This window comes from Thermobia domestica, chromosome 10, assembly GCF_964235325.1.
Source record: "Thermobia domestica chromosome 10, izTheDome1.hap1.1, whole genome shotgun sequence".
Lineage (NCBI taxonomy): Eukaryota > Metazoa > Arthropoda > Insecta > Zygentoma > Lepismatidae > Thermobia > Thermobia domestica.
The window spans coordinates 115,771,580-115,796,415 of NC_137463.1; the positions used below are offsets into that span (position 1 = coordinate 115,771,580).

General features: G+C 36.3%; 16 non-coding genes across 16 annotated transcripts; all 16 read right to left on the reverse strand.

The window, feature by feature from the left end:
• Nucleotides 1-459: 459 nt before the first annotated feature.
• TRNAE-UUC (transfer RNA glutamic acid (anticodon UUC)) lies at nucleotides 460-531 on the reverse strand. The gene has a single exon. It is a non-coding gene; the product is annotated as a tRNA-Glu (tRNA).
• A 455-nt stretch (nucleotides 532-986) lies between these two features.
• On the reverse strand, nucleotides 987-1,058 carry TRNAD-GUC (transfer RNA aspartic acid (anticodon GUC)). Its single transcript has one exon. It is a non-coding gene; the product is annotated as a tRNA-Asp (tRNA).
• Nucleotides 1,059-3,221: 2,163 nt separating this feature from the next.
• On the reverse strand, nucleotides 3,222-3,293 carry TRNAE-UUC (transfer RNA glutamic acid (anticodon UUC)). Its single transcript has one exon. It is a non-coding gene; the product is annotated as a tRNA-Glu (tRNA).
• Nucleotides 3,294-3,747: 454 nt separating this feature from the next.
• On the reverse strand, nucleotides 3,748-3,819 carry TRNAD-GUC (transfer RNA aspartic acid (anticodon GUC)). Its single transcript has one exon. It is a non-coding gene; the product is annotated as a tRNA-Asp (tRNA).
• Nucleotides 3,820-5,982: 2,163 nt separating this feature from the next.
• TRNAE-UUC (transfer RNA glutamic acid (anticodon UUC)) lies at nucleotides 5,983-6,054 on the reverse strand. The gene has a single exon. It is a non-coding gene; the product is annotated as a tRNA-Glu (tRNA).
• A 455-nt stretch (nucleotides 6,055-6,509) lies between these two features.
• On the reverse strand, nucleotides 6,510-6,581 carry TRNAD-GUC (transfer RNA aspartic acid (anticodon GUC)). The gene has a single exon. It is a non-coding gene; the product is annotated as a tRNA-Asp (tRNA).
• A 2,163-nt stretch (nucleotides 6,582-8,744) lies between these two features.
• Nucleotides 8,745-8,816, reverse strand: TRNAE-UUC (transfer RNA glutamic acid (anticodon UUC)). Its single transcript has one exon. It is a non-coding gene; the product is annotated as a tRNA-Glu (tRNA).
• Nucleotides 8,817-9,271: 455 nt separating this feature from the next.
• On the reverse strand, nucleotides 9,272-9,343 carry TRNAD-GUC (transfer RNA aspartic acid (anticodon GUC)). Its single transcript has one exon. It is a non-coding gene; the product is annotated as a tRNA-Asp (tRNA).
• A 2,163-nt stretch (nucleotides 9,344-11,506) lies between these two features.
• TRNAE-UUC (transfer RNA glutamic acid (anticodon UUC)) lies at nucleotides 11,507-11,578 on the reverse strand. Its single transcript has one exon. It is a non-coding gene; the product is annotated as a tRNA-Glu (tRNA).
• Nucleotides 11,579-12,033: 455 nt separating this feature from the next.
• Nucleotides 12,034-12,105, reverse strand: TRNAD-GUC (transfer RNA aspartic acid (anticodon GUC)). Its single transcript has one exon. It is a non-coding gene; the product is annotated as a tRNA-Asp (tRNA).
• A 2,163-nt stretch (nucleotides 12,106-14,268) lies between these two features.
• TRNAE-UUC (transfer RNA glutamic acid (anticodon UUC)) lies at nucleotides 14,269-14,340 on the reverse strand. The gene has a single exon. It is a non-coding gene; the product is annotated as a tRNA-Glu (tRNA).
• A 455-nt stretch (nucleotides 14,341-14,795) lies between these two features.
• TRNAD-GUC (transfer RNA aspartic acid (anticodon GUC)) lies at nucleotides 14,796-14,867 on the reverse strand. Its single transcript has one exon. It is a non-coding gene; the product is annotated as a tRNA-Asp (tRNA).
• Nucleotides 14,868-17,030: 2,163 nt separating this feature from the next.
• TRNAE-UUC (transfer RNA glutamic acid (anticodon UUC)) lies at nucleotides 17,031-17,102 on the reverse strand. Its single transcript has one exon. It is a non-coding gene; the product is annotated as a tRNA-Glu (tRNA).
• A 455-nt stretch (nucleotides 17,103-17,557) lies between these two features.
• Nucleotides 17,558-17,629, reverse strand: TRNAD-GUC (transfer RNA aspartic acid (anticodon GUC)). The gene has a single exon. It is a non-coding gene; the product is annotated as a tRNA-Asp (tRNA).
• Nucleotides 17,630-19,792: 2,163 nt separating this feature from the next.
• TRNAE-UUC (transfer RNA glutamic acid (anticodon UUC)) lies at nucleotides 19,793-19,864 on the reverse strand. The gene has a single exon. It is a non-coding gene; the product is annotated as a tRNA-Glu (tRNA).
• A 2,686-nt stretch (nucleotides 19,865-22,550) lies between these two features.
• TRNAE-UUC (transfer RNA glutamic acid (anticodon UUC)) lies at nucleotides 22,551-22,622 on the reverse strand. The gene has a single exon. It is a non-coding gene; the product is annotated as a tRNA-Glu (tRNA).
• Between the last annotated feature and the right edge of the window lie 2,214 nt (nucleotides 22,623-24,836).

Here is a 24,836-nt window from a genome sequence, read left to right on the forward strand (position 1 = left end):
TGTCCATGAAATAGAATCTCTGAGCTTTCATATTGCTCAAATGAAGATGGCGTATTGGTTATGCGGGAGAAACAATGAGTATTTAGAAAATGTAATTGTTTGAAAGTGATGTGATAAAATTAATGTCATGTATTTGTCAATGCGTGATGTTTCAAGAGTTTGGTTGTCTTAAACGAAGCAAAATTCTTGCAATCATTTCTTCTGAGTAAACGGCCTACATAGTAAATATTGAGCTTGTATGATAGTCAAGGATCGGTTGTGGTTAACTGTTTATATTAAGTGTAGGTCCTTTGTTTGCAAAGGTTGGTGTTTCAAAATTCAATACCAACGTGAATTATATACAAAGTGTTTTACAGTTTATTTTGCGTCAAGTTACTGCTGGTGTGGCATGTCGTAGAAAGCAGATTAAGTTGTCCGATATTTTCTTGTAGGGAATGAAATAAGTGTAGTATAAAAAGGTTCCCATGCCGGGAATCGAACCCGGGCCTCCTGGGTGAAAGCCAGGTATCCTAGCCACTAGACCACATGGGATTGCTCTTTTTCTTTTTTCCGTCGTCCAAGGTGTAGGCTACTTCTTGCATTTCATGAGAGTCCAGTTCAATTATTAACCCAGGTAAATATAGATCATAATATTCCATATACAAAGTTAACATTGTGATTAGCATCCTTAATATTGTGTTCAACTTGTAGCTGATTTGTTTGTTCCTTTGTGAATTTTGCTGATAATTGTAAGAGATATTGCTATATTATTTTGATGCATGCAACTTGATTTTCTGGTTTGTTTTCAACAAAATCTGAAACACCGTAGTGCGTAAATTTCATTACGTTCCAAAAATACGAGTGGAGGTGTGCGAAATTAGATTCCAACTGTGGGAAAGTTATCAGTCACTGCTGCAAATCTAGTAGCTCTCAGTCATATGGTGGATTTTAGTCAGCAAGTATTTGCTGAACATAGGTTCGTTTCATAAATCAACAAAATTTCTTTTCTCCCCGACGGGGAATCGAACCCCGGTCTCCCGCGTGACAGGCGGGGATACTAACCACTATACTACCGAGGACCACACATCGTTTGGCAAAATATTTAGTTAACAAATTATTCATTTCTGGCCTTCACTTTCGGTTTGTTGTTTCATCGTATTCTTTCCTCATTTCAACGAGCATCAATATAGAGTGCAGCAGGGAGATATTTTAAATCGTTACGTTGTACGATATATAAAGCTGAACTAAAAATTTGTCATAAAATCAAGCGATCCTTTCAGCATAGCCAATCGTCTATCATCTTACTATTTCGAAGATTCTCCATTTTGAAAGAGTGGTCCTTATCCGTTTGGGGTCACAGTTTCTGCACCTTTCAACTTTCCATTCATTACCTTTCTAAATTCAAATAAATGATTAATTTCGTGTTCTATTTTCACAGTTCGGTTGCTCTTGTAACTGACTTTTTTCCACAAAACCAATCAATATTTCCTATTTCATCATATAGTTGGCAAGTACGCGAACGGAGCCTTCCGAATACGATGGTCAGCTGAGTCACGATTGCAGCTGTGGCCACCAGGCGGCAGTACAAGAGATCCATGTGTTCTTCTGTAAGCCCAAATAGAACTGATTCTTATTTGTGTGGTGTTCTTCAGTGAGTAAAGACATATGAGGGAATAGTGTTGTGGAAGATTGAATTAGTGAAGACGAGCGAAATTTATCATTAGTGAGGAAGTCGAACGGAATCGCCGTATGTAAAGTACAGTAACAAACCCGTCAAGACAGAACTGGCCAGTATAACAAACCCACTTTTATTCTTCATCTTATGATAAGATCCCTCAGTTGTTTGTGGTTTCTCGTATACTGTAAATAGACTTTGCTTAGAATATTATTTCATATAAACATTTCTCTCATTATAATGTTCGTTTTAGTTTGCTAATCCTTGCGATTGTATTTAACGAAATACAACCGTAATTACCTTTCACTGTTGAGAAACGTTTCTCCTTCCTATTCGCAATAATACAACGTTTACCTTTCCTTTACTCTTATAAGTCGAGGCTAAGCTCAAATTAGACAAATGGGCTGCGTTTTCAGGGTTTCAGAACAAGAACAAAGTAAGCAAGAAAAGACACCGTAATAGTAGTTGAAGAAAGTGAATCAACAATATTGTTGTGACAGAATATTAGTCAACTTTAATAGTAATTAATGTTTTGAGCACTAAAGTCATAAAGTTGTGTAGCGCTAAAAAGATTAGAAATAGAGACAAAGAGGAAATATTTTTTCCATGAAGGGTGAGAAAAAGGCAATGCCGTTTCGCAGCTTTCCTTTCATCACCGCATTTTATGATCTGGAAATTAAAAGTTCGTAGTGTTTTGTAAGCGAAATTTTATCAGTTAATCACGAAGAATTGGAAACAAGTTTTGAGAGAAATATTTAAAGCGATAAGTTGAGGGATGTATGTAAGTGTCGTAATCAACAACACTTAACGGTAAGTGAATATCATATAGAAAGTAAGTCTTAGTTATTAAGAAAAAATCATTCTCGAATAGTATGGTACATTTTAAGTTGTTTGAATTTAGCGATCGTTTCACTAGCAAAGCAATATGTGACATGAACCTCCAGGTCAAGCCAGTGAGAACCAAACCCATTTTCCCACGCTAACGGCACATAGGCCTAGTAAGGAGAAAGCTCGCTAATAATATAATGTTGTCTCCTGATTGAAATATATATGTTTAACAATCTAACTGGTTTTGTCCTTCAAAACATGAATAGAATTGCAACAATTATGTCCATGAAATAGAATCTCTGAGCTTTCATATTGCTCAAATGAAGATGGCGTATTGGTTATGCGGGAGAAACAATGAGTATTTAGAAAATGTAATTGTTTGAAAGTGATGTGATAAAATTAATGTCATGTATTTGTCAATGCGTGATGTTTCAAGAGTTTGGTTGTCTTAAACGAAGCAAAATTCTTGCAATCATTTCTTCTGAGTAAACGGCCTACATAGTAAATATTGAGCTTGTATGATAGTCAAGGATCGGTTGTGGTTAACTGTTTATATTAAGTGTAGGTCCTTTGTTTGCAAAGGTTGGTGTTTCAAAATTCAATACCAACGTGAATTATATACAAAGTGTTTTACAGTTTATTTTGCGTCAAGTTACTGCTGGTGTGGCATGTCGTAGAAAGCAGATTAAGTTGTCCGATATTTTCTTGTAGGGAACGAAATAAGTGTAGTATAAAAAGGTTCCCATGCCGGGAATCGAACACGGGCCTCCTGGGTGAAAGCCAGGTATCCTAGCCACTAGACCACATGGGATTGCTCTTTTTCTTTTTTCCGTCGTCCAAGGTGTAGGCTACTTCTTGCATTTCATGAGAGTCCAGTTCAATTATTAACCCAGGTAAATATAGATCATAATATTCCATATACAAAGTTAACATTGTGATTAGCATCCTTAATATTGTGTTCAACTTGTAGCTGATTTGTTTGTTCCTTTGTGAATTTTGCTGATAATTGTAAGAGATATTGCTATATTATTTTGATGCACGCAACTTGATTTTCTGGTTTGTTTTCAACAAAATCTGAAACACCGTAGTGCGTAAATTTCATTACGTTCCAGAAATACGAGTGGAGGTGTGCGAAATTAGATTCCAACTGTGGGGAATTATCAGTCACTGCTGCAAATCTAGTAGCTCTCAGTCATATGGTGGATTTTAGTCAGCAAGTATTTGCTGAACATAGGTTCGTTTCATAAATCAACAAAATTTCTTTTCTCCCCGACGGGGAATCGAACCCCGGTCTCCCGCGTGACAGGCGGGGATACTAACCACTATACTACCGAGGACCACACATCGTTCGGCAAAATATTTAGTAAACAAATTATTCATTTCTGGCCTTCACTTTCGGTTTGTTGTTTCATCGTATTCTTTCCTCATTTCAACGAGCATCAATATAGAGTGCAGCAGGGAGATATTTTAAATCGTTACGTTGTACGATATATAAAGCTGAACTAAAAATTTGTCATAAAATCCAGCGATCCTTTCAGCATAGCCAATCGTCTATCATCTTACTATTTCGAAGATTCTCCATTTTGAAAGAGTGGTCCTTATCCGTTTGGGGTCACAGTTTCTGCACCTTTCAACTTTCCATTCATTACCTTTCTAAATTCAAATAAATGATTAATTTCGTGTTCTATTTTCACAGTTCGGTTGCTCTTGTAACTGACTTTTTTCCACAAAACCAATTAATATTTCCTATTTCATCATATGGTTGGCAAGTACGCGAACGGAGCCTTCCGAATACGATGGTCAGCTGAGTCACGATATCAGCTGTGGCCACCAGGCGGCAGTACAAGAGATCCATGTGTTCTTCTGTAAGCCCAAATAGAACTGATTCTTATTTGTGTGGTGTTCTTCAGTGAGTAAAGACATATGAGGGAATAGTGTTGTGGAAGATTGAATTAGTGAAGACGAGCGAAATTTATCATTAGTGAGGAAGTCGAACGGAATCGCCGTATGTAAAGTACAGTAACAAACCCGTCAAGACAGAACTGGCCAGTATAACAAACCCACTTTTATTCTTCATCTTATGATAAGATCCCTCAGTTGTTTGTGGTTTCTCGTATACTGTAAATAGACTTTGCTTAGAATATTATTTCATATAAACATTTCTCTCATTATAATGTTCGTTTTAGTTTGCTAATCCTTGCGATTGTATTTAACGAAATACAACCGTAATTACCTTTCACTGTTGAGAAACGTTTCTCCTTCCTATTCGCAATAATACAACGTTTACCTTTCCTTTACTCTTATAAGTCGAGGCTAAGCTCAAATTAGACAAATGGGCTGCGTTTTCAGGGTTTCAGAACAAGAACAAAGTAAGCAAGAAAAGACACCGTAATAGTAGTTGAAGAAAGTGAATCAACAATATTGTTGTGACAGAATATTAGTCAACTTTAATAGTAATTAATGTTTTGAGCACTAAAGTCATAAAGTTGTGTAGCGCTAAAAAGATTAGAAATAGAGACAAAGAGGAAATATTTTTTCCATGAAGGGTGAGAAAAAGGCAATGCCGTTTCGCAGCTTTCCTTTCATCACCGCATTTTATGATCTGGAAATTAAAAGTTCGTAGTGTTTTGTAAGCGAAATTTTATCAGTTAATCACGAAGAATTGGAAACAAGTTTTGAGAGAAATATTTAAAGCGATAAGTTGAGGGATGTATGTAAGTGTCGTAATCAACAACACTTAACGGTAAGTGAATATCATATAGAAAGTAAGTCTTAGTTATTAAGAAAAAATCATTCTCGAATAGTATGGTAGATTTTAAGTTGTTTGAATTTAGCGATCGTTTCACTAGCAAAGCAATATGTGACATGAACCTCCAGGTCAAGCCAGTGAGAACCAAACCCATTTTCCCACGCTAACGGCACATAGGCCTAGTAAGGAGAAAGCTCGCTAATAATATAATGTTGTCTCCTGATTGAAATATATATGTTTAACAATCTAACTGGTTTTGTCCTTCAAAACATGAATAGAATTGCAACAATTATGTCCATGAAATAGAATCTCTGAGCTTTCATATTGCTCAAATGAAGATGGCGTATTGGTTATGCGGGAGAAACAATGAGTATTTAGAAAATGTAATTGTTTGAAAGTGATGTGATAAAATTAATGTCATGTATTTGTCAATGCGTGATGTTTCAAGAGTTTGGTTGTCTTAAACGAAGCAAAATTCTTGCAATCATTTCTTCTGAGTAAACGGCCTACATAGTAAATATTGAGCTTGTATGATAGTCAAGGATCGGTTGTGGTTAACTGTTTATATTAAGTGTAGGTCCTTTGTTTGCAAAGGTTGGTGTTTCAAAATTCAATACCAACGTGAATTATATACAAAGTGTTTTACAGTTTATTTTGCGTCAAGTTACTGCTGGTGTGGCATGTCGTAGAAAGCAGATTAAGTTGTCCGATATTTTCTTGTAGGGAATGAAATAAGTGTAGTATAAAAAGGTTCCCATGCCGGGAATCGAACCCGGGCCTCCTGGGTGAAAGCCAGGTATCCTAGCCACTAGACCACATGGGATTGCTCTTTTTCTTTTTTCCGTCGTCCAAGGTGTAGGCTACTTCTTGCATTTCATGAGAGTCCAGTTCAATTATTAACCCAGGTAAATATAGATCATAATATTCCATATACAAAGTTAACATTGTGATTAGCATCCTTAATATTGTGTTCAACTTGTAGCTGATTTGTTTGTTCCTTTGTGAATTTTGCTGATAATTGTAAGAGATATTGCTATATTATTTTGATGCATGCAACTTGATTTTCTGGTTTGTTTTCAACAAAATCTGAAACACCGTAGTGCGTAAATTTCATTACGTTTCAGAAATACGAGTGGAGGTGTGCGAAATTAGATTCCAACTGTGGGAAAGTTATCAGTCACTGCTGCAAATCTAGTAGCTCTCAGTCATATGGTGGATTTTAGTCAGCAAGTATTTGCTGAACATAGGTTCGTTTCATAAATCAACAAAATTTCTTTTCTCCCCGACGGGGAATCGAACCCCGGTCTCCCGCGTGACAGGCGGGGATACTAACCACTATACTACCGAGGACCACACATCGTTTGGCAAAATATTTAGTTAACAAATTATTCATTTCTGGCCTTCACTTTCGGTTTGTTGTTTCATCGTATTCTTTCCTCATTTCAACGAGCATCAATATAGAGTGCAGCAGGGAGATATTTTAAATCGTTACGTTGTACGATATATAAAGCTGAACTAAAAATTTGTCATAAAATCAAGCGATCCTTTCAGCATAGCCAATCGTCTATCATCTTACTATTTCGAAGATTCTCCATTTTGAAAGAGTGGTCCTTATCCGTTTGGGGTCACAGTTTCTGCACCTTTCAACTTTCCATTCATTACCTTTCTAAATTCAAATAAATGATTAATTTCGTGTTCTATTTTCACAGTTCGGTTGCTCTTGTAACTGACTTTTTTCCACAAAACCAATCAATATTTCCTATTTCATCATATGGTTGGCAAGTACGCGAACGGAGCCTTCCGAATACGATGGTCAGCTGAGTCACGATATCAGCTGTGGCCACCAGGCGGCAGTACAAGAGATCCATGTGTTCTTCTGTAAGCCCAAATAGAACTGATTCTTATTTGTGTGGTGTTCTTCAGTGAGTAAAGACATATGAGGGAATAGTGTTGTGGAAGATTGAATTAGTGAAGACGAGCGAAATTTATCATTAGTGAGGAAGTCGAACGGAATCGCCGTATGTAAAGTACAGTAACAAACCCGTCAAGACAGAACTGGCCAGTATAACAAACCCACTTTTATTCTTCATCTTATGATAAGATCCCTCAGTTGTTTGTGGTTTCTCGTATACTGTAAATAGACTTTGCTTAGAATATTATTTCATATAAACATTTCTCTCATTATAATGTTCGTTTTAGTTTGCTAATCCTTGCGATTGTATTTAACGAAATACAACCGTAATTACCTTTCACTGTTGAGAAACGTTTCTCCTTCCTATTCGCAATAATACAACGTTTACCTTTCCTTTACTCTTATAAGTCGAGGCTAAGCTCAAATTAGACAAATGGGCTGCGTTTTCAGGGTTTCAGAACAAGAACAAAGTAAGCAAGAAAAGACACCGTAATAGTAGTTGAAGAAAGTGAATCAACAATATTGTTGTGACAGAATATTAGTCAACTTTAATAGTAATTAATGTTTTGAGCACTAAAGTCATAAAGTTGTGTAGCGCTAAAAAGATTAGAAATAGAGACAAAGAGGAAATATTTTTTCCATGAAGGGTGAGAAAAAGGCAATGCCGTTTCGCAGCTTTCCTTTCATCACCGCATTTTATGATCTGGAAATTAAAAGTTCGTAGTGTTTTGTAAGCGAAATTTTATCAGTTAATCACGAAGAATTGGAAACAAGTTTTGAGAGAAATATTTAAAGCGATAAGTTGAGGGATGTATGTAAGTGTCGTAATCAACAACACTTACCGGTAAGTGAATATCATATAGAAAGTAAGTCTTAGTTATTAAGAAAAAATCATTCTCGAATAGTATGGTAGATTTTAAGTTGTTTGAATTTAGCGATCGTTTCACTAGCAAAGCAATATGTGACATGAACCTCCAGGTCAAGCCAGTGAGAACCAAACCCATTTTCCCACGCTAACGGCACATAGGCCTAGTAAGGAGAAAGCTCGCTAATAATATAATGTTGTCTCCTGATTGAAATATATATGTTTAACAATCTAACTGGTTTTGTCCTTCAAAACATGAATAGAATTGCAACAATTATGTCCATGAAATAGAATCTCTGAGCTTTCATATTGCTCAAATGAAGATGGCGTATTGGTTATGCGGGAGAAACAATGAGTATTTAGAAAATGTAATTGTTTGAAAGTGATGTGATAAAATTAATGTCATGTATTTGTCAATGCGTGATGTTTCAAGAGTTTGGTTGTCTTAAACGAAGCAAAATTCTTGCAATCATTTCTTCTGAGTAAACGGCCTACATAGTAAATATTGAGCTTGTATGATAGTCAAGGATCGGTTGTGGTTAACTGTTTATATTAAGTGTAGGTCCTTTGTTTGCAAAGGTTGGTGTTTCAAAATTCAATACCAACGTGAATTATATACAAAGTGTTTTACAGTTTATTTTGCGTCAAGTTACTGCTGGTGTGGCATGTCGTAGAAAGCAGATTAAGTTGTCCGATATTTTCTTGTAGGGAATGAAATAAGTGTAGTATAAAAAGGTTCCCATGCCGGGAATCGAACCCGGGCCTCCTGGGTGAAAGCCAGGTATCCTAGCCACTAGACCACATGGGATTGCTCTTTTTCTTTTTTCCGTCGTCCAAGGTGTAGGCTACTTCTTGCATTTCATGAGAGTCCAGTTCAATTATTAACCCAGGTAAATATAGATCATAATATTCCATATACAAAGTTAACATTGTGATTAGCATCCTTAATATTGTGTTCAACTTGTAGCTGATTTGTTTGTTCCTTTGTGAATTTTGCTGATAATTGTAAGAGATATTGCTATATTATTTTGATGCATGCAACTTGATTTTCTGGTTTGTTTTCAACAAAATCTGAAACACCGTAGTGCGTAAATTTCATTACGTTCCAAAAATACGAGTGGAGGTGTGCGAAATTAGATTCCAACTGTGGGAAAGTTATCAGTCACTGCTGCAAATCTAGTAGCTCTCAGTCATATGGTGGATTTTAGTCAGCAAGTATTTGCTGAACATAGGTTCGTTTCATAAATCAACAAAATTTCTTTTCTCCCCGACGGGGAATCGAACCCCGGTCTCCCGCGTGACAGGCGGGGATACTAACCACTATACTACCGAGGACCACACATCGTTTGGCAAAATATTTAGTTAACAAATTATTCATTTCTGGCCTTCACTTTCGGTTTGTTGTTTCATCGTATTCTTTCCTCATTTCAACGAGCATCAATATAGAGTGCAGCAGGGAGATATTTTAAATCGTTACGTTGTACGATATATAAAGCTGAACTAAAAATTTGTCATAAAATCAAGCGATCCTTTCAGCATAGCCAATCGTCTATCATCTTACTATTTCGAAGATTCTCCATTTTGAAAGAGTGGTCCTTATCCGTTTGGGGTCACAGTTTCTGCACCTTTCAACTTTCCATTCATTACCTTTCTAAATTCAAATAAATGATTAATTTCGTGTTCTATTTTCACAGTTCGGTTGCTCTTGTAACTGACTTTTTTCCACAAAACCAATCAATATTTCCTATTTCATCATATGGTTGGCAAGTACGCGAACGGAGCCTTCCGAATACGATGGTCAGCTGAGTCACGATATCAGCTGTGGCCACCAGGCGGCAGTACAAGAGATCCATGTGTTCTTCTGTAAGCCCAAATAGAACTGATTCTTATTTGTGTGGTGTTCTTCAGTGAGTAAAGACATATGAGGGAATAGTGTTGTGGAAGATTGAATTAGTGAAGACGAGCGAAATTTATCATTAGTGAGGAAGTCGAACGGAATCGCCGTATGTAAAGTACAGTAACAAACCCGTCAAGACAGAACTGGCCAGTATAACAAACCCACTTTTATTCTTCATCTTATGATAAGATCCCTCAGTTGTTTGTGGTTTCTCGTATACTGTAAATAGACTTTGCTTAGAATATTATTTCATATAAACATTTCTCTCATTATAATGTTCGTTTTAGTTTGCTAATCCTTGCGATTGTATTTAACGAAATACAACCGTAATTACCTTTCACTGTTGAGAAACGTTTCTCCTTCCTATTCGCAATAATACAACGTTTACCTTTCCTTTACTCTTATAAGTCGAGGCTAAGCTCAAATTAGACAAATGGGCTGCGTTTTCAGGGTTTCAGAACAAGAACAAAGTAAGCAAGAAAAGACACCGTAATAGTAGTTGAAGAAAGTGAATCAACAATATTGTTGTGACAGAATATTAGTCAACTTTAATAGTAATTAATGTTTTGAGCACTAAAGTCATAAAGTTGTGTAGCGCTAAAAAGATTAGAAATAGAGACAAAGAGGAAATATTTTTTCCATGAAGGGTGAGAAAAAGGCAATGCCGTTTCGCAGCTTTCCTTTCATCACCGCATTTTATGATCTGGAAATTAAAAGTTCGTAGTGTTTTGTAAGCGAAATTTTATCAGTTAATCACGAAGAATTGGAAACAAGTTTTGAGAGAAATATTTAAAGCGATAAGTTGAGGGATGTATGTAAGTGTCGTAATCAACAACACTTACCGGTAAGTGAATATCATATAGAAAGTAAGTCTTAGTTATTAAGAAAAAATCATTCTCGAATAGTATGGTAGATTTTAAGTTGTTTGAATTTAGCGATCGTTTCACTAGCAAAGCAATATGTGACATGAACCTCCAGGTCAAGCCAGTGAGAACCAAACCCATTTTCCCACGCTAACGGCACATAGGCCTAGTAAGGAGAAAGCTCGCTAATAATATAATGTTGTCTCCTGATTGAAATATATATGTTTAACAATCTAACTGGTTTTGTCCTTCAAAACATGAATAGAATTGCAACAATTATGTCCATGAAATAGAATCTCTGAGCTTTCATATTGCTCAAATGAAGATGGCGTATTGGTTATGCGGGAGAAACAATGAGTATTTAGAAAATGTAATTGTTTGAAAGTGATGTGATAAAATTAATGTCATGTATTTGTCAATGCGTGATGTTTCAAGAGTTTGGTTGTCTTAAACGAAGCAAAATTCTTGCAATCATTTCTTCTGAGTAAACGGCCTACATAGTAAATATTGAGCTTGTATGATAGTCAAGGATCGGTTGTGGTTAACTGTTTATATTAAGTGTAGGTCCTTTGTTTGCAAAGGTTGGTGTTTCAAAATTCAATACCAACGTGAATTATATACAAAGTGTTTTACAGTTTATTTTGCGTCAAGTTACTGCTGGTGTGGCATGTCGTAGAAAGCAGATTAAGTTGTCCGATATTTTCTTGTAGGGAATGAAATAAGTGTAGTATAAAAAGGTTCCCATGCCGGGAATCGAACCCGGGCCTCCTGGGTGAAAGCCAGGTATCCTAGCCACTAGACCACATGGGATTGCTCTTTTTCTTTTTTCCGTCGTCCAAGGTGTAGGCTACTTCTTGCATTTCATGAGAGTCCAGTTCAATTATTAACCCAGGTAAATATAGATCATAATATTCCATATACAAAGTTAACATTGTGATTAGCATCCTTAATATTGTGTTCAACTTGTAGCTGATTTGTTTGTTCCTTTGTGAATTTTGCTGATAATTGTAAGAGATATTGCTATATTATTTTGATGCATGCAACTTGATTTTCTGGTTTGTTTTCAACAAAATCTGAAACACCGTAGTGCGTAAATTTCATTACGTTCCAAAAATACGAGTGGAGGTGTGCGAAATTAGATTCCAACTGTGGGAAAGTTATCAGTCACTGCTGCAAATCTAGTAGCTCTCAGTCATATGGTGGATTTTAGTCAGCAAGTATTTGCTGAACATAGGTTCGTTTCATAAATCAACAAAATTTCTTTTCTCCCCGACGGGGAATCGAACCCCGGTCTCCCGCGTGACAGGCGGGGATACTAACCACTATACTACCGAGGACCACACATCGTTTGGCAAAATATTTAGTTAACAAATTATTCATTTCTGGCCTTCACTTTCGGTTTGTTGTTTCATCGTATTCTTTCCTCATTTCAACGAGCATCAATATAGAGTGCAGCAGGGAGATATTTTAAATCGTTACGTTGTACGATATATAAAGCTGAACTAAAAATTTGTCATAAAATCCAGCGATCCTTTCAGCATAGCCAATCGTCTATCATCTTACTATTTCGAAGATTCTCCATTTTGAAAGAGTGGTCCTTATCCGTTTGGGGTCACAGTTTCTGCACCTTTCAACTTTCCATTCATTACCTTTCTAAATTCAAATAAATGATTAATTTCGTGTTCTATTTTCACAGTTCGGTTGCTCTTGTAACTGACTTTTTTCCACAAAACCAATCCATATTTCCTATTTCATCATATAGTTGGCAAGTACGCGAACGGAGCCTTCCGAATACGATGGTCAGCTGAGTCACGATTGCAGCTGTGGCCACCAGGCGGCAGTACAAGAGATCCATGTGTTCTTCTGTAAGCCCAAATAGAACTGATTCTTATTTGTGTGGTGTTCTTCAGTGAGTAAAGACATATGAGGGAATAGTGTTGTGGAAGATTGAATTAGTGAAGACGAGCGAAATTTATCATTAGTGAGGAAGTCGAACGGAATCGCCGTATGTAAAGTACAGTAACAAACCCGTCAAGACAGAACTGGCCAGTATAACAAACCCACTTTTATTCTTCATCTTATGATAAGATCCCTCAGTTGTTTGTGGTTTCTCGTATACTGTAAATAGACTTTGCTTAGAATATTATTTCATATAAACATTTCTCTCATTATAATGTTCGTTTTAGTTTGCTAATCCTTGCGATTGTATTTAACGAAATACAACCGTAATTACCTTTCACTGTTGAGAAACGTTTCTCCTTCCTATTCGCAATAATACAACGTTTACCTTTCCTTTACTCTTATAAGTCGAGGCTAAGCTCAAATTAGACAAATGGGCTGCGTTTTCAGGGTTTCAGAACAAGAACAAAGTAAGCAAGAAAAGACACCGTAATAGTAGTTGAAGAAAGTGAATCAACAATATTGTTGTGACAGAATATTAGTCAACTTTAATAGTAATTAATGTTTTGAGCACTAAAGTCATAAAGTTGTGTAGCGCTAAAAAGATTAGAAATAGAGACAAAGAGGAAATATTTTTTCCATGAAGGGTGAGAAAAAGGCAATGCCGTTTCGCAGCTTTCCTTTCATCACCGCATTTTATGATCTGGAAATTAAAAGTTCGTAGTGTTTTGTAAGCGAAATTTTATCAGTTAATCACGAAGAATTGGAAACAAGTTTTGAGAGAAATATTTAAAGCGATAAGTTGAGGGATGTATGTAAGTGTCGTAATCAACAACACTTAACGGTAAGTGAATATCATATAGAAAGTAAGTCTTAGTTATTAAGAAAAAATCATTCTCGAATAGTATGGTAGATTTTAAGTTGTTTGAATTTAGCGATCGTTTCACTAGCAAAGCAATATGTGACATGAACCTCCAGGTCAAGCCAGTGAGAACCAAACCCATTTTCCCACGCTAACGGCACATAGGCCTAGTAAGGAGAAAGCTCGCTAATAATATAATGTTGTCTCCTGATTGAAATATATATGTTTAACAATCTAACTGGTTTTGTCCTTCAAAACATGAATAGAATTGCAACAATTATGTGCATGAAATAGAATCTCTGAGCTTTCATATTGCTCAAATGAAGATGGCGTATTGGTTATGCGGGAGAAACAATGAGTATTTAGAAAATGTAATTGTTTGAAAGTGATGTGATAAAATTAATGTCATGTATTTGTCAATGCGTGATGTTTCAAGAGTTTGGTTGTCTTAAACGAAGCAAAATTCTTGCAATCATTTCTTCTGAGTAAACGGCCTACATAGTAAATATTGAGCTTGTATGATAGTCAAGGATCGGTTGTGGTTAACTGTTTATATTAAGTGTAGGTCCTTTGTTTGCAAAGGTTGGTGTTTCAAAATTCAATACCAACGTGAATTATATACAAAGTGTTTTACAGTTTATTTTGCGTCAAGTTACTGCTGGTGTGGCATGTCGTAGAAAGCAGATTAAGTTGTCCGATATTTTCTTGTAGGGAACGAAATAAGTGTAGTATAAAAAGGTTCCCATGCCGGGAATCGAACACGGGCCTCCTGGGTGAAAGCCAGGTATCCTAGCCACTAGACCACATGGGATTGCTCTTTTTCTTTTTTCCGTCGTCCAAGGTGTAGGCTACTTCTTGCATTTCATGAGAGTCCAGTTCAATTATTAACCCAGGTAAATATAGATCATAATATTCCATATACAAAGTTAACATTGTGATTAGCATCCTTAATATTGTGTTCAACTTGTAGCTGATTTGTTTGTTCCTTTGTGAATTTTGCTGATAATTGTAAGAGATATTGCTATATTATTTTGATGCACGCAACTTGATTTTCTGGTTTGTTTTCAACAAAATCTGAAACACCGTAGTGCGTAAATTTCATTACGTTCCAGAAATACGAGTGGAGGTGTGCGAAATTAGATTCCAACTGTGGGAAAGTTATCAGTCACTGCTGCAAATCTAGTAGCTCTCAGTCATATGGTGGATTTTAGTCAGCAAGTATTTGCTGAACATAGGTTCGTTTCATAAATCAACAAAATTTCTTTTCTCCCCGACGGGGAATCGAACCCCGGTCTCCCGCGTGACAGGCGGGGATACTAACCACTATACTACCGAGGACCACACATCGTTTGGCAAAATATTTAGTTAACAAATTATTCATTTCTGGCCTTCACTTTCGGTTTGTTGTTTCATCGTATTCTTTCCTCATTTCAACGAGCATCAATATAGAGTGCAGCAGGGAGATATTTTAAATCGTTACGTTGTACGATATATAAAGCTGAACTAAAAATTTGTCATAAAATCAAGCGATCCTTTCAGCATAGCCAATCGTCTATCATCTTACTATTTCGAAGATTCTCCATTTTGAAAGAGTGGTCCTTATCCGTTTGGGGTCACAGTTTCTGCACCTTTCAACTTTCCATTCATTACCTTTCTAAATTCAAATAAATGATTAATTTCGTGTTCTATTTTCACAGTTCGGTTGCTCTTGTAACTGACTTTTTTCCACAAAACCAATCAATATTTCCTATTTCATCATATGGTTGGCAAGTACGCGAACGGAGCCTTCCGAATACGATGGTCAGCTGAGTCACGATATCAGCTGTGGCCACCAGGCGGCAGTACAAGAGATCCATGTGTTCTTCTGTAAGCCCAAATAGAACTGATTCTTATTTGTGTGGTGTTCTTCAGTGAGTAAAGACATATGAGGGAATAGTGTTGTGGAAGATTGAATTAGTGAAGACGAGCGAAATTTATCATTAGTGAGGAAGTCGAACGGAATCGCCGTATGTAAAGTACAGTAACAAACCCGTCAAGACAGAACTGGCCAGTATAACAAACCCACTTTTATTCTTCATCTTATGATAAGATCCCTCAGTTGTTTGTGGTTTCTCGTATACTGTAAATAGACTTTGCTTAGAATATTATTTCATATAAACATTTCTCTCATTATAATGTTCGTTTTAGTTTGCTAATCCTTGCGATTGTATTTAACGAAATACAACCGTAATTACCTTTCACTGTTGAGAAACGTTTCTCCTTCCTATTCGCAATAATACAACGTTTACCTTTCCTTTACTCTTATAAGTCGAGGCTAAGCTCAAATTAGACAAATGGGCTGCGTTTTCAGGGTTTCAGAACAAGAACAAAGTAAGCAAGAAAAGACACCGTAATAGTAGTTGAAGAAAGTGAATCAACAATATTGTTGTGACAGAATATTAGTCAACTTTAATAGTAATTAATGTTTTGAGCACTAAAGTCATAAAGTTGTGTAGCGCTAAAAAGATTAGAAATAGAGACAAAGAGGAAATATTTTTTCCATGAAGGGTGAGAAAAAGGCAATGCCGTTTCGCAGCTTTCCTTTCATCACCGCATTTTATGATCTGGAAATTAAAAGTTCGTAGTGTTTTGTAAGCGAAATTTTATCAGTTAATCACGAAGAATTGGAAACAAGTTTTGAGAGAAATATTTAAAGCGATAAGTTGAGGGATGTATGTAAGTGTCGTAATCAACAACACTTACCGGTAAGTGAATATCATATAGAAAGTAAGTCTTAGTTATTAAGAAAAAATCATTCTCGAATAGTATGGTAGATTTTAAGTTGTTTGAATTTAGCGATCGTTTCACTAGCAAAGCAATATGTGACATGAACCTCCAGGTCAAGCCAGTGAGAACCAAACCCATTTTCCCACGCTAACGGCACATAGGCCTAGTAAGGAGAAAGCTCGCTAATAATATAATGTTGTCTCCTGATTGAAATATATATGTTTAACAATCTAACTGGTTTTGTCCTTCAAAACATGAATAGAATTGCAACAATTATGTCCATGAAATAGAATCTCTGAGCTTTCATATTGCTCAAATGAAGATGGCGTATTGGTTATGCGGGAGAAACAATGAGTATTTAGAAAATGTAATTGTTTGAAAGTGATGTGATAAAATTAATGTCATGTATTTGTCAATGCGTGATGTTTCAAGAGTTTGGTTGTCTTAAACGAAGCAAAATTCTTGCAATCATTTCTTCTGAGTAAACGGCCTACATAGTAAATATTGAGCTTGTATGATAGTCAAGGATCGGTTGTGGTTAACTGTTTATATTAAGTGTAGGTCCTTTGTTTGCAAAGGTTGGTGTTTCAAAATTCAATACCAACGTGAATTATATACAAAGTGTTTTACAGTTTATTTTGCGTCAAGTTACTGCTGGTGTGGCATGTCGTAGAAAGCAGATTAAGTTGTCCGATATTTTCTTGTAGGGAATGAAATAAGTGTAGTATAAAAAGGTTCCCATGCCGGGAATCGAACCCGGGCCTCCTGGGTGAAAGCCAGGTATCCTAGCCACTAGACCACATGGGATTGCTCTTTTTCTTTTTTCCGTCGTCCAAGGTGTAGGCTACTTCTTGCATTTCATGAGAGTCCAGTTCAATTATTAACCCAGGTAAATATAGATCATAATATTCCATATACAAAGTTAACATTGTGATTAGCATCCTTAATATTGTGTTCAACTTGTAGCTGATTTGTTTGTTCCTTTGTGAATTTTGCTGATAATTGTAAGAGATATTGCTATATTATTTTGATGCATGCAACTTGATTTTCTGGTTTGTTTTCAACAAAATCTGAAACACCGTAGTGCGTAAATTTCATTACGTTCCAAAAATACGAGTGGAGGTGTGCGAAATTAGATTCCAACTGTGGGAAAGTTATCAGTCACTGCTGCAAATCTAGTAGCTCTCAGTCATATGGTGGATTTTAGTCAGCAAGTATTTGCTGAACATAGGTTCGTTTCATAAATCAACAAAATTTCTTTTCTCCCCGACGGGGAATCGAACCCCGGTCTCCCGCGTGACAGGCGGGGATACTAACCACTATACTACCGAGGACCACACATCGTTTGGCAAAATATTTAGTTAACAAATTATTCATTTCTGGCCTTCACTTTCGGTTTGTTGTTTCATCGTATTCTTTCCTCATTTCAACGAGCATCAATATAGAGTGCAGCAGGGAGATATTTTAAATCGTTACGTTGTACGATATATAAAGCTGAACTAAAAATTTGTCATAAAATCCAGCGATCCTTTCAGCATAGCCAATCGTCTATCATCTTACTATTTCGAAGATTCTCCATTTTGAAAGAGTGGTCCTTATCCGTTTGGGGTCACAGTTTCTGCACCTTTCAACTTTCCATTCATTACCTTTCTAAATTCAAATAAATGATTAATTTCGTGTTCTATTTTCACAGTTCGGTTGCTCTTGTAACTGACTTTTTTCCACAAAACCAATCAATATTTCCTATTTCATCATATAGTTGGCAAGTACGCGAACGGAGCCTTCCGAATACGATGGTCAGCTGAGTCACGATTGCAGCTGTGGCCACCAGGCGGCAGTACAAGAGATCCATGTGTTCTTCTGTAAGCCCAAATAGAACTGATTCTTATTTGTGTGGTGTTCTTCAGTGAGTAAAGACATATGAGGGAATAGTGTTGTGGAAGATTGAATTAGTGAAGACGAGCGAAATTTATCATTAGTGAGGAAGTCGAACGGAATCGCCGTATGTAAAGTACAGTAACAAACCCGTCAAGACAGAACTGGCCAGTATAACAAACCCACTTTTATTCTTCATCTTATGATAAGATCCCTCAGTTGTTTGTGGTTTCTCGTATACTGTAAATAGACTTTGCTTAGAATATTATTTCATATAAACATTTCTCTCATTATAATGTTCGTTTTAGTTTGCTAATCCTTGCGATTGTATTTAACGAAATACAACCGTAATTACCTTTCACTGTTGAGAAACGTTTCTCCTTCCTATTCGCAATAATACAACGTTTACCTTTCCTTTACTCTTATAAGTCGAGGCTAAGCTCAAATTAGACAAATGGGCTGCGTTTTCAGGGTTTCAGAACAAGAACAAAGTAAGCAAGAAAAGACACCGTAATAGTAGTTGAAGAAAGTGAATCAACAATATTGTTGTGACAGAATATTAGTCAACTTTAATAGTAATTAATGTTTTGAGCACTAAAGTCATAAAGTTGTGTAGCGCTAAAAAGATTAGAAATAGAGACAAAGAGGAAATATTTTTTCCATGAAGGGTGAGAAAAAGGCAATGCCGTTTCGCAGCTTTCCTTTCATCACCGCATTTTATGATCTGGAAATTAAAAGTTCGTAGTGTTTTGTAAGCGAAATTTTATCAGTTAATCACGAAGAATTGGAAACAAGTTTTGAGAGAAATATTTAAAGCGATAAGTTGAGGGATGTATGTAAGTGTCGTAATCAACAACACTTAACGGTAAGTGAATATCATATAGAAAGTAAGTCTTAGTTATTAAGAAAAAATCATTCTCGAATAGTATGGTAGATTTTAAGTTGTTTGAATTTAGCGATCGTTTCACTAGCAAAGCAATATGTGACATGAACCTCCAGGTCAAGCCAGTGAGAACCAAACCCATTTTCCCACGCTAACGGCACATAGGCCTAGTAAGGAGAAAGCTCGCTAATAATATAATGTTGTCTCCTGATTGAAATATATATGTTTAACAATCTAACTGGTTTTGTCCTTCAAAACATGAATAGAATTGCAACAATTATGTGCATGAAATAGAATCTCTGAGCTTTCATATTGCTCAAATGAAGATGGCGTATTGGTTATGCGGGAGAAACAATGAGTATTTAGAAAATGTAATTGTTTGAAAGTGATGTGATAAAATTAATGTCATGTATTTGTCAATGCGTGATGTTTCAAGAGTTTGGGTGTCTTAAACGAAGCAAAATTCTTGCAATCATTTCTTCTGAGTAAACGGCCTACATAGTAAATATTGAGCTTGTATGATAGTCAAGGATCGGTTGTGGTTAACTGTTTATATTAAGTGTAGGTCCTTTGTTTGCAAAGGTTGGTGTTTCAAAATTCAATACCAACGTGAATTATATACAAAGTGTTTTACAGTTTATTTTGCGTCAAGTTACTGCTGGTGTGGCATGTCGTAGAAAGCAGATTAAGTTGTCCGATATTTTCTTGTAGGGAACGAAATAAGTGTAGTATAAAAAGGTTCCCATGCCGGGAATCGAACCCGGGCCTCCTGGGTGAAAGCCAGGTATCCTAGCCACTAGACCACATGGGATTGCTCTTTTTGTTTTTTCCGTCGTCCAAGGTGTAGGCTACTTCTTGCATTTCATGAGAGTCCAGTTCAATTATTAACCCAGGTAAATATAGATCATAATATTCCATATACAAAGTTAACATTGTGATTAGCATCCTTAATATTGTGTTCAACTTGTAGCTGATTTGTTTGTTCCTTTGTGAATTTTGCTGATAATTGTAAGAGATATTGCTATATTATTTTGATGCACGCAACTTGATTTTCTGGTTTGTTTTCAACAAAATCTGAAACACCGTAGTGCGTAAATTTCATTACGTTCCAGAAATACGAGTGGAGGTGTGCGAAATTAGATTCCAACTGTGGGGAATTATCAGTCACTGCTGCAAATCTAGTAGCTCTCAGTCATATGGTGGATTGTAGTCAGCAAGTATTTGCTGAACATGGGTTCGTTTCATAAATCAACAAAATTTTTTTCCCTGGCGGGGAATCGAACCCCGGTCTCCCGCGTGACAGGTGGGGATACTAACCAGTATACTACCGAGGACCACACATCGTTCGGTAAAATATTTAGTAAACAAATTATTCATTTCTGGCCTTCACTTTCGGTTTGTTGTTTCATCGTATTCTTTCCTCATTTCAACGAGCATCAATATAGAGTGCAGCAGGGAGATATTTTAAATCGTTACGTTGTACGATATATAAAGCTGAACTAAAAATTTGTCATAAAATCCAGCGATCCTTTCAGCATAGCCAATCGTCTATCATCTTACTATTTCGAAGATTCTCCATTTTGAAAGAGTGGTCCTTATCCGTTTGGGGTCACAGTTTCTGCACCTTTCAACTTTCCATTCATTACCTTTCTAAATTCAAATAAATGATTAATTTCGTGTTCTATTTTCACAGTTCGGTTGCTCTTGTAACTGACTTTTTTCCACAAAACCAATCAATATTTCCTATTTCATCATATGGTTGGCAAGTACGCGAACGGAGCCTTCCGAATACGATGGTCAGCTGAGTCACGATTGCAGCTGTGGCCACCAGGCGGCAGTACAAGAGATCCATGTGTTCTTCTGTAAGCCCAAATAGAACTGATTCTTATTTGTGTGGTGTTCTTCAGTGAGTAAAGACATATGAGGGAATAGTGTTGTGGAAGATTGAATTAGTGAAGACGAGCGAAATTTATCATTAGTGAGGAAGTCGAACGGAATCGCCGTATGTAAAGTACAGTAACAAACCCGTCAAGACAGAACTGGCCAGTATAACAAACCCACTTTTATTCTTCATCTTATGATAAGATCCCTCAGTTGTTTGTGGTTTCTCGTATACTGTAAATAGACTTTGCTTAGAATATTATTTCATATAAACATTTCTCTCATTATAATGTTCGTTTTAGTTTGCTAATCCTTGCGATTGTATTTAACGAAATACAACCGTAATTACCTTTCACTGTTGAGAAACGTTTCTCCTTCCTATTCGCAATAATACAACGTTTACCTTTCCTTTACTCTTATAAGTCGAGGCTAAGCTCAAATTAGACAAATGGGCTGCGTTTTCAGGGTTTCAGAACAAGAACAAAGTAAGCAAGAAAAGACACCGTAATAGTAGTTGAAGAAAGTGAATCAACAATATTGTTGTGACAGAATATTAGTCAACTTTAATAGTAATTAATGGTTTGAGCACTAAAGTCATAAAGTTGTGTAGCGCTAAAAAGATTAGAAATAGAGACAAAGAGGAAATATTTTTTCCATGAAGGGTGAGAAAAAGGCAATGCCGTTTCGCAGCTTTCCTTTCATCACCGCATTTTATGATCTGGAAATTAAAAGTTCGTAGTGTTTTGTAAGCGAAATTTTATCAGTTAATCACGAAGAATTGGAAACAAGTTTTGAGAGAAATATTTAAAGCGATAAGTTGAGGGATGTATGTAAGTGTCGTAATCAACAACACTTAACGGTAAGTGAATATCATATAGAAAGTAAGTCTTAGTTATTAAGAAAAAATCATTCTCGAATAGTATGGTAGATTTTAAGTTGTTTGAATTTAGCGATCGTTTCACTAGCAAAGCAATATGTGACATGAACCTCCAGGTCAAGCCAGTGAGAACCAAACCCATTTTCCCACGCTAACGGCACATAGGCCTAGTAAGGAGAAAGCTCGCTAATAATATAATGTTGTCTCCTGATTGAAATATATATGTTTAACAATCTAACTGGTTTTGTCCTTCAAAACATGAATAGAATTGCAACAATTATGTCCATGAAATAGAATCTCTGAGCTTTCATATTGCTCAAATGAAGATGGCGTATTGGTTATGCGGGAGAAACAATGAGTATTTAGAAAATGTAATTGTTTGAAAGTGATGTGATAAAATTAATGTCATGTATTTGTCAATGCGTGATGTTTCAAGAGTTTGGTTGTCTTAAACGAAGCAAAATTCTTGCAATCATTTCTTCTGAGTAAACGGCCTACATAGTAAATATTGAGCTTGTATGATAGTCAAGGATCGGTTGTGGTTAACTGTTTATATTAAGTGTAGGTCCTTTGTTTGCAAAGGTTGGTGTTTCAAAATTCAATACCAACGTGAATTATATACAAAGTGTTTTACAGTTTATTTTGCGTCAAGTTACTGCTGGTGTGGCATGTCGTAGAAAGCAGATTAAGTTGTCCGATATTTTCTTGTAGGGAACGAAATAAGTGTAGTATAAAAAGGTTCCCATGCCGGGAATCGAACACGGGCCTCCTGGGTGAAAGCCAGGTATCCTAGCCACTAGACCACATGGGATTGCTCTTTTTGTTTTTTCCGTCGTCCAAGGTGTAGGCTACTTCTTGCATTTCATGAGAGTCCAGTTCAATTATTAACCCAGGTAAATATAGATCATAATATTCCATATACAAAGTTAACATTGTGATTAGCATCCTTAATATTGTGTTCAACTTGTAGCTGATTTGTTTGTTCCTTTGTGAATTTTGCTGATAATTGTAAGAGATATTGCTATATTATTTTGATGCACGCAACTTGATTTTCTGGTTTGTTTTCAACAAAATCTGAAACACCGTAGTGCGTAAATTTCATTACGTTCCAGAAATACGAGTGGAGGTGTGCGAAATTAGATTCCAACTGTGGGGAATTATCAGTCACTGCTGCAAATCTAGTAGCTCTCAGTCATATGGTGGATTGTAGTCAGCAAGTATTTGCTGAACATGGGTTCGTTTCATAAATCAACAAAATTTTTTTCCCTGGCGGGGAATCGAACCCCGGTCTCCCGCGTGACAGGTGGGGATACTAACCAGTATACTACCGAGGACCACACATCGTTCGGTAAAATATTTAGTAAACAAATTATTCATTTCTGGCCTTCACTTTCGGTTTGTTGTTTCATCGTATTCTTTCCTCATTTCAACGAGCATCAATATAGAGTGCAGCAGGGAGATATTTTAAATCGTTACGTTGTACGATATATAAAGCTGAACTAAAAATTTGTCATAAAATCCAGCGATCCTTTCAGCATAGCCAATCGTCTATCATCTTACTATTTCGAAGATTCTCCATTTTGAAAGAGTGGTCCTTATCCGTTTGGGGTCACAGTTTCTGCACCTTTCAACTTTCCATTCATTACCTTTCTAAATTCAAATAAATGATTAATTTCGTGTTCTATTTTCACAGTTCGGTTGCTCTTGTAACTGACTTTTTTCCACAAAACCAATCAATATTTCCTATTTCATCATATGGTTGGCAAGTACGCGAACGGAGCCTTCCGAATACGATGGTCAGCTGAGTCACGATTGCAGCTGTGGCCACCAGGAGGCAGTACAAGAGATCCATGTGTTCTTCTGTAAGCCCAACTAGAACTGATTCTTATTTGTGTGGTGTTCTTCAGTGAGTAAAGACATATGAGGGAATAGTGTTGTGGAAGATTGAATTAGTGAAGACGAGCGAAATTTATCATTAGTGAGGAAGTCGAACGGAATCGCCGTATGTAAAGTACAGTAACAAACCCGTCAAGACAGAACTGGCCAGTATAACAAACCCACTTTTATTCTTCATCTTATGATAAGATCCCTCAGTTGTTTGTGGTTTCTCGTATACTGTAAATAGACTTTGCTTAGAATATTATTTCATATAAACATTTCTCTCATTATAATGTTCGTTTTAGTTTGCTAATCCTTGCGATTGTATTTAACGAAATACAACCGTAATTACCTTTCACTGTTGAGAAACGTTTCTCCTTCCTATTCGCAATAATACAACGTTTACCTTTCCTTTACTCTTATAAGTCGAGGCTAAGCTCAAATTAGACAAATGGGCTGCGTTTTCAGGGTTTCAGAACAAGAACAAAGTAAGCAAGAAAAGACACCGTAATAGTAGTTGAAGAAAGTGAATCAACAATATTGTTGTGACAGAATATTAGTCAACTTTAATAGTAATTAATGTTTTGAGCACTAAAGTCATAAAGTTGTGTAGCGCTAAAAAGATTAGAAATAGAGACAAAGAGGAAATATTTTTTCCATGAAGGGTGAGAAAAAGGCAATGCCGTTTCGCAGCTTTCCTTTCATCACCGCATTTTATGATCTGGAAATTAAAAGTTCGTAGTGTTTTGTAAGCGAAATTTTATCAGTTAATCACGAAGAATTGGAAACAAGTTTTGAGAGAAATATTTAAAGCGATAAGTTGAGGGATGTATGTAAGTGTCGTAATCAACAACACTTAACGGTAAGTGAATATCATATAGAAAGTAAGTCTTAGTTATTAAGAAAAAATCATTCTCGAATAGTATGGTAGATTTTAAGTTGTTTGAATTTAGCGATCGTTTCACTAGCAAAGCAATATGTGACATGAACCTCCAGGTCAAGCCAGTGAGAACCAAACCCATTTTCCCACGCTAACGGCACATAGGCCTAGTAAGGAGAAAGCTCGCTAATAATATAATGTTGTCTCCTGATTGAAATATATATGTTTAACAATCTAACTGGTTTTGTCCTTCAAAACATGAATAGA